The sequence below is a fragment of the Miscanthus floridulus genome, chromosome 3 (genome assembly GCF_019320115.1).
Source record: "Miscanthus floridulus cultivar M001 chromosome 3, ASM1932011v1, whole genome shotgun sequence".
Classification (NCBI taxonomy): domain Eukaryota; kingdom Viridiplantae; phylum Streptophyta; class Magnoliopsida; order Poales; family Poaceae; genus Miscanthus; species Miscanthus floridulus.
In genome coordinates, this window is record NC_089582.1 from 119,664,174 (window position 1) to 119,671,424 (window position 7,251).

The 7,251-nt window shown below is 50.0% G+C and overlaps 2 pseudogenes; one reads left to right on the forward strand and one right to left on the reverse strand.

Annotated features, from left to right (window-relative positions):
- Positions 1 to 805: 805 nt before the first annotated feature.
- On the reverse strand, positions 806 to 3,257 carry LOC136546673 (pentatricopeptide repeat-containing protein At1g20300, mitochondrial-like; annotated as a pseudogene).
- A 1,792-nt stretch (positions 3,258 to 5,049) lies between these two features.
- LOC136546674 (uncharacterized protein At1g76070-like) lies at positions 5,050 to 6,055 on the forward strand (annotated as a pseudogene).
- Positions 6,056 to 7,251: the final 1,196 nt, after the last annotated feature.

Sequence of the window (7,251 nt, forward strand, 5' to 3'; positions counted from 1 at the left end):
ATCGAAGGGTGTACCAGAGCATGCATTGCACCGGCCGAACAAAGTGCACCGACCATTTGGTACTGCTAGGCAGCGGATCGGACAACAGAAAAGCTCATTAAAACGTATTAGATGGAGTTAAGCATGCAGTCCTAAAAGCTACAGAAAAAAAGCGAGGTTGCAACATAAACGCCGCAAAAAGTGCCCGCGCATGATTATTTGTGTTGTCCTTTTGTGTAGATCACATGATTATTTGTGTTGCTACTTGCTACACAGTTTGACGCTAACGTGGTAAACAGGAATTACAGGTTCTTTACAGATGATGCTGGAACAGTGGGGTATGCAAAAAGAGCATATAAAGTTCAGTTATTCCTGTATCAGAGCAATCACTGCACTCCAGGTAAGTATTGAAAGATCATAAAAAGTTGGCAGATCAAAAATTCAAAATCGACCCCTGTTAAAAATTTTAGTAAGCAGCAGCAGACGTAAGTCTATGATAACCTTACTTCAATGACAGAAAATCAGAAACATAAGCCGATTAGCAGGTACCCTACCCAAATGCAACTGCCTACTAAATAAAAAAAGCAAGCTAAACAAGCAGATAAAGAATTCATCAGGTCGGGTACGCAGGAAGACACTTTGTTGGTAGTTCAGTAACAAATACGTGAAACCAGAAAACATACCGACTTTTCAAGCTGAAGATTGATCGTATATGGAATCCAGTCGGTCTATGAATTTAATTTGCACGGCTACTCGGTCATAGGACATACTGAGTATAACTGTATAAGTAAGGTTCTCATGCTATTCAATCAAGCATTCATTTTGAAGCAGTTCAAATCATGTGAAGCGAGGACTGCTGGTCCTACATGGTACATCTTAGCACCTCTATCAGAATGAATGCCCGCCATAAATCTTCAAAAATGCTAACCACTATAAGATTGCAACATGCAAACCTAAAATGTCCTGTAAAGCTCAAACAATTTGACAGGTACACATCTACCTAAAAAGTGCAGTACAGTACAATTTCCCAAACCTAATTTCAGAAAAAAGAAATTGGAGCCCAACAGGCAGGGTCCAAAAACTAAAGCCAAGATCTCTTCTGGTGCTTTGTGGTACCAGAACTGGCAACCTAATGTAGTCTCAGGAATAGTTGACTACAAGAGGTTATGACTTATAAGATCCAGCTTTTCCTCGCCTGACTCTATACCACTGATGGGCAATCACAACGGTGAACACCCTAAGGCCCTACTTATGTTTCCAAAAAAAAATACTTCAAACATTAAAAGCGAATTCAATAGGGGATCCTTTGCTTGTAAACTTCCTAGCCTAAACCTAAGACTCAGCTTCAAAAGTTTAGGCCAGAAATGGTCACCTCCACCATTAATCAACTTAGCTGAACAGCTAAGCTAGTGTCCCAAGAACTCCACGTTACTTGTAGCACTCAAAATTTGACCCACATACATCTAACTCGATGAATTTTACTCAGGAAGCTTTATTTGGGCACAACACATAAGAAAAGATACCTTTTATGTGCGACTACACTTCCGTAACAATCTAGCACATGAAAATCAGCAAGCAGATAGTGTGCTCCACAATGCATCATTAGCAGGGTGGCTAATAAAACCCCGATCAACCATCAGTTCAACAAGCTCTTCGTGCTTCTTGAGCTGTCCAGCCTTTCTCAAAAGGACCAATACCATATCACGCACCTGCTTTGAAGGTTTAAGGATTTCTCCTCGATCATTTCCTTTAGCGTTGTGTGTGCACGCTTCCAGTTTCCCCTCCCACAGAATGCCTCGATCAGAGCCGCATAGGTGTGCATGTTTGGCTCTATTCCTTCCGCATCCATGTTCTTCTTCATCCTTAGAACCATATCCATTGACTTCTCCTTATTGAACAACCTTAGAAGGCAGTTATATGTCACGACATTTGGCCTGCATTGCAGCTCCCTCATTTTCTCATACAACTTATGTGCAGCACCTATGTTGCCAAGCACAAGTAACAGCCTGAACATGGGATTGAACGTGTGGCAGTCAGGAATACACTTTTTTGCTGTCATTTTGTCAAGCACCTTCAGCGCTGCATCAAGATTGCCCTGCCCCTTCCCACAATGAGTCTCGATCAAGAAATTGTATGTGATAATGTCTGGATCACACCGAAGCTGGTGCATCTGGTTATGCACCTGTAGCACCTGCTCAGAACGGCCAGCCTTGACATGCGCCCGCATGATAGCATTGAACGTCGCTGTGTTTGGGGGGCACCCAGAATCGATCATCTGGCACAGGAGCTCCTGCGCACGGGGAACCTGCCCCGCACGATACATTGCATCAATCACAGCAGTGTAAGTATACACATTCGGCATGATCCCTGCCTGCTGCATTTCGGCGAACACGCGCTCCGCCTCATCGAGCCTCCCGGCGCGGCACCACGCGTGGACCACGGCTGTGTAGAGCACAACATCCGGTGTGAAGACAGTCCTGCAACTGTCAAACAGCGCCTGCGCCTCAATGGCAAGGCGCTTCTTGGAGAGAGCAGCCAGGAGGGATGCCAGTGTGGCAGGCTCCGGAGCCCCGGCGCCGTACTCCTCCATGCTGCGGAACAGGTCGGCGGCCTCCGATGGCATCTTCGCTCGGACATAGCGGCGGATCAAGGCCAGGATGAGCCGCGATGAGATGGGGACGGCCCGCTCCCTCATTTCGTCGAGCAGGTGGCGCGCGAGCGGGAAATGGTGGTGCTTGGCGAGCAGGTCTATCATGGAGGCGTAGAGATCGGGGAGGGAGTCGGCGGGAAGGGAAGTGGCGATGTGGTGGAAGAAGGCGACGGCCTCGGGGAGCGGGACGCCGCGGCGGAGCGCGAGGAGGCGGCGGAGGAGGTGGAGCGGGAGGTGAGGCGGAGGCGGGGAAGGCAGCAGGTCGGAGATGGCGGAAGAGAGGGACGGGAGAGGGTCGAACGGCGGGGATACCGGGAGCTTGGCGGTCGGGTTGGCGCGGCGGTGGTCGAGGAGCGCCGCGTGCAGGGCGTCCAGGAGCTTGGTGTCGTCGCGGGTCAGGGGCGGGGGCGAGGGTTCCGTGTCCGTTTGGGCCGGCGGGCTCGGTGCGCCCTCGCAGAGATGGCGCAGAAAGACGATGCGGCCGGTGGCGGAGAGGTGGTGCTTGGGCTTGAGGAAGAGAGCCATGGCGTGGCGGTGGCGGGAGATGGTGCCGCGGCGTGGCGGGGGACGGGGGAGGAGCAGTCGCCGACGAGGTTGGAAAACCTCGAGTAGGGTTTTGGGTTTGGGACTTTTGTGTATCGTGTTCGATTGTCTTGGGCCTGTAGGAGTTCCGGCTTCAGGGAGCGAGCCCTTATTGCAGTTTCGGCCCATGAAGGTAACAGAGAGATGTTGGTTTTCTCAACAAAAAAAAAACAGAGAGATGTTGGGCTTACCCTCTTGTGAGTTTGTGGGTAATGGGAACTGTCTCATGAAAGTGGGGTTGGCTGGTGCTGTTTGTACAGATGATGATGGTGCCGGTCACTGGTCACGGGATCCGTGGGCCGTGTACTTTGTGCGATGGGCGGTAGCGTGAGCAGGACAGAGGCAGCTGACGTGGACCATATATCTTATCATGGGAACGCAACGAATCGTGTGAAAGCGGAAAGCCGGAAACGTCTCTCTCGACAGGGATAGCTATCAGCTGCATTAAAATTCAGAATTGCCGAGTCCGTACGACGGCATTGTTGGCTGGCTGTTCAGAGGTGGTACACGACGAATGTTTTTCCAAACATAAACTCGACGGTAGAATATGCCTCGTTTGGTACAACTCATAGTAAAGCTATTTTTTTTTTAGAAAAATAGCTTTATGAGTAACTATCTAAATGAAGCTGAGCTAGTTTGAAAAAAACTGTTTGGCAAAATAGCTTCACTAACAACTTCATGCATGGATGAGAGATTAATGAGGGAGAGAGAGCTAGGATAAACTACTTTTTTCAGCTTCATCTCAACTCATGTCTTTGTGAGAGGAGAAGAAAAACAACTTCACCCATAAAACCTTTTGGAAAATAAGTGTTTGACAAAAAAAAAACAGCTCATGAAAATTGTTATAAGCTGTGCCAAACAGACCATAAATATATTTACTCCGCTACTAATAACATAGGACTGCGTCTTTACGCACGATTGGCAAATCCAACGGCATGTTTGGTGGACGGATGATGGGCTTCGATGGGTCAATTTGTGCCATTACTTAAATAAAAAGAAAGAATCAGTCTAGTTAGTGTGGTAACAAACTTCCTCAATCCTCACAGTGTGGCCATGGCGATGCTTTCTCCATCTTTTTCTCGACCCGTCTCCTTTCTCAGCTACTCGTAGTCGTAGCCGGCAAATGTGAACACTCGAAAGCCGCGGTCACTGTACCACGCCAGCAGAGCAAATCAGCAAGGGCGTCGGGACCCTGCACCGCTGCCGCTGGCCCGCTGCGCCACACGCCTTAGCGGCTTCGCGCGCACCGCGCCCAGGGCGCGTGAGGAGGAAACCGCCGTTCGCAATCGCGCCGCAGCGCACAAGCCACGCCGCGCCCGTGGGCGCTCGGCACCGGCACCAACCGCGGGTCGACATGGACAGTGCCCTGCACCCCGGGCCCTGCCTGCCTGCCGCCCGCGGAATTTCGGCCGGGGCAACCAGGTCGTCCGTACCCACCGACGCGCGAGTCACAGAAAAACCGCTTCAACGCTAGCTCGCCGTCGCACCCGGCCACCCGCCACCATCAGCTCTCGCGCGATCCAATCCAACGCGAACCTAGCTACTCCTTCTCTGTTTGACCACGCCACACGCGATTACTCCTACCAAGCAGCTCCCCGAGCCCCATCCGGATTATATTTTTAGTCACCAAACCTTCGGAGTTGAAGCCGTATATATACAGCCCCTCTCGAGATCGACAAGGAGAAGCAACCAGAGGTCGAGCGGAGGGAGAGACTGATCCAGACGCAAAAGCCATCCCGCGAGTTCCAGGTCTCACCAGCCAAGAATAAATCTAGCTAGCTACAGGCTACAGCTTCGAGCAAGAAGAAGTAGTGTTGGGTAGTAGTCGAGTTGGTTCCATGGAGAAGAAGCATAAGCAGCAGCACGCGAGGTCAAGGAGCTTCACCGGCGGCGGGCTGGCCTCCTTCCTCAAGTCCACCGTCGCCTCCTTCTCCTCCACCTTCCCGTCCAGCGGCGGCGGCAGGAGGTCATCCTTCAACCACCGCAACGCCTTCTCGGGCCCCATCGTCTCCATTCGTCCCGCCGGAGGCCCGCGGCCGTGGGGGCGGCGGCGGAAGGAGGAATAAGCGGTCGTCGGGGTACGTGACGCCCGAGCCGTTCGTCGCCCAAGGTGTCCTGCATCGGCCAGATCAAGCGGAGCAGCTCCAGGCGCCAGAAGAAGGTCAACCCGTGCGGCAAGAACGGCGGCGCCTGCCCGCTCCCGCCGCGGCCACCGCTGGCGGAAGCGAAGCCCTGCAGGCCCCCCAAGGGCTCGCTGCTCAGGCGGATGTCGTTCTTCCGGCGCAGCAGGTCGCGTTCTCGGTCAAGTTCCAAAGATGGCCTCATCGGTAACGGGAAAGCGATGGCGGCGGCGGCGGCCCCGGCTCCAGCGGCCCCGGCGGGTCTCGGCCAGATGAGGCGGTTCACGAGCGGGCGCGCCGCGTTTCAGGACTTCGACTGGCGGGAGGAGGAGAGGAGGGGCCGTGACAGCGACGAGGAGGGCGAGGACGACGGGTTCGTCGCGCATTCGGCGCCGCTGGTGCTCGGGGGCGGGGTGGTAGCCTCGGAGCCGAGGAAGGAGGTGAACCTGTGGAGGCGTCGCCCCATGGCTCCTCCCACTCCGCTTGAGCTTCCCTAGCTAGGCTAGCGAGCTGCATGCATGTTCAATTGTTCATTCATCTCTGTGTGCTTTCTTTAGTTCTACACACAGTACACGCCTAATATAAGTGATGATCATACAAGTTTAGTTGATTTTGTAAATGTGCTGCTCTTCTTTGGAAAGGAAGTATATACTAAAAAGAGCAATCTGTCTGCCTAGCTAGCTTGGCCATTTTTCTTCTATATAATATATATTTTTCTCATTTCGATCTGGTCTTTCATATATGAGCATTCATGCTAAGTTGGTCAATCAGGAACTTGTGAGGAGCTCAAAAATTGTGGGCATGTTTGACGACATGCATGTTATTGATTCCACGGAAATCCAAATGAAGTATTTGAATTTTATTATACACTGTACATGAATGTTGATCAACATTTCTGCATTGCTCTCACGGTTTGTACAATGATAGTACAACTTAGCAATGTCCGTCTGTTGCCACCATTATTTGTTGCATTTCCTCCTTGAGAATAACTGCTCTCCAGTTTTAGAAGATTTGTATGTACCTGCTTTGGTGTTAACGCCGAAACAGTCAAGATGTGTTCAACAATGGCATGCATGTGCCCATGCCCCAGGGCCCATGTTGTTGTAAGAAGTTTTCTCTGCACATTTAATTTTCTCTAGAATTATATTGAGGGTGGTGCTTTGAAAAGTTTGGTCAGCAGAAGTTAGCACTGAAATTAAACTACCTGCGGAGGCCAATCGAGACTAGTCGTAAAATTAATGATGCAGCACTGGTTCAACTCATGTGCTCTGAAAAATACTGAACTGAGGTCTCAATGGTATATCTACTAGTATAATACTCGTCTATGAATTGAGGTCTCAATGGTCAATGGTAACTGCAGTGTTTTCATGCATGATATATCTAGTTCAAATTTTTATATGCGTGACATGCCAAGTTTTATTTTAAGCGCTAATGATCAGTAAGTACGTAGGACATTTGTGCTCCCAATAGTTTGGAAATACTTCGTTTTGGTCAACAACATAATCTCTAAAACATAGTAATTTTGATCGCTATTTTTTATCAGAATACGAATGCCCTAGCATTTTATGAAGATACTTTTAAAGACAGATCTATGCGTACGTACATGTGACCAACATGCTCCTAAAATAAACTTCAAAAGGTTTTGGCAATCAAAGTTTTTAAAGTTTGGAACAAACTTGGTCAAAACGGAAAGAATTAGCAAACCGGAGGGGGTATGGAGTGATAATGATCCATATGCCTCTACTGACTACCCACATCGAGTAAAAAGAAAGGAAAAGAAAGAGACGCCATTCATGTTTGCCTAGTCGTCACATGCATTTAACACGTTCCGTGCATGTTCGCTCGACGTAGTATGAAAGGAACGAAAAAAGTGGGTATGGTATTTTGATGACGCAAACGGTGGGCCAGCGTCGAGAAAAG